At 46.6% G+C, this 723-nt stretch overlaps 1 protein-coding gene across 1 annotated transcript in view; it reads left to right on the forward strand.

Annotated features, from left to right (window-relative positions):
- The window catches only part of LOC106884179 (coiled-coil domain-containing protein 74B), a 15,633-nt gene extending 14,916 nt beyond the window's left edge, over positions 1-717 (forward strand). Inside the window, exon 8 of the mRNA XM_014935417.2 lies at positions 1-717. The gene's annotated coding sequence lies outside the window, so the exon portion shown is untranslated.
- The last annotated feature ends 6 nt before the right edge of the window (positions 718-723 follow it).

The following is a 723-nucleotide window of genomic DNA, read 5'->3' on the forward strand; positions in this document are numbered from 1 at the left end:
CCCCACTCCCGACACCCCTTCCCTGCCCCCTGCCTCTGTACAACTGCACTCACGACCATATCCCACTCTCCCACCCAATCCATTGTACCCTGTTCTGCCCCGCTGGACTGCTCTGCTGCCTCTTTCACTTTCACTTTCATCGTCATCGTCATCATCATCATCATCAGTAGCAATGTCATCATCGTTGTCATTATCGTCATTTGTTTCTTTTGTCTTTCTTTCTCCCTTTCTTTTCCTCTTCTCTTTCAGTTGACCATGAGGTGGCGGTGGTGGCGGCGGCGGCGGCGGTGGGGATGGCAAGAAGAACAAAGAGGAAGTCCTTTTTCACATACACATACACACATATGCACCCATGCACACACACACACACACATATGCACATGCACACACACACACACACATGCTTGTGTACACTCACCCATGCATACACATGCACACACATACACACGTTTATTCACATGTGCATGTTCACACGCACACACATATATACACACACACACACATATATACACACACAAACGCACAAATGTAAGTGCATACAGACATACATATGCATGTAAGCATGCACACACACACACACACACACACATATACTTGCATGTATATACGCAGGTACGCATGCATACACACACACACACACACTTGCACATACTCAAACACACACATACACACATGTATTTACAGACACACATACACGCAGCCATATACACACATGCACGCATT

The sequence above is a fragment of the Octopus bimaculoides genome, chromosome 30 (assembly GCF_001194135.2).
Source record: "Octopus bimaculoides isolate UCB-OBI-ISO-001 chromosome 30, ASM119413v2, whole genome shotgun sequence".
Classification (NCBI taxonomy): domain Eukaryota; kingdom Metazoa; phylum Mollusca; class Cephalopoda; order Octopoda; family Octopodidae; genus Octopus; species Octopus bimaculoides.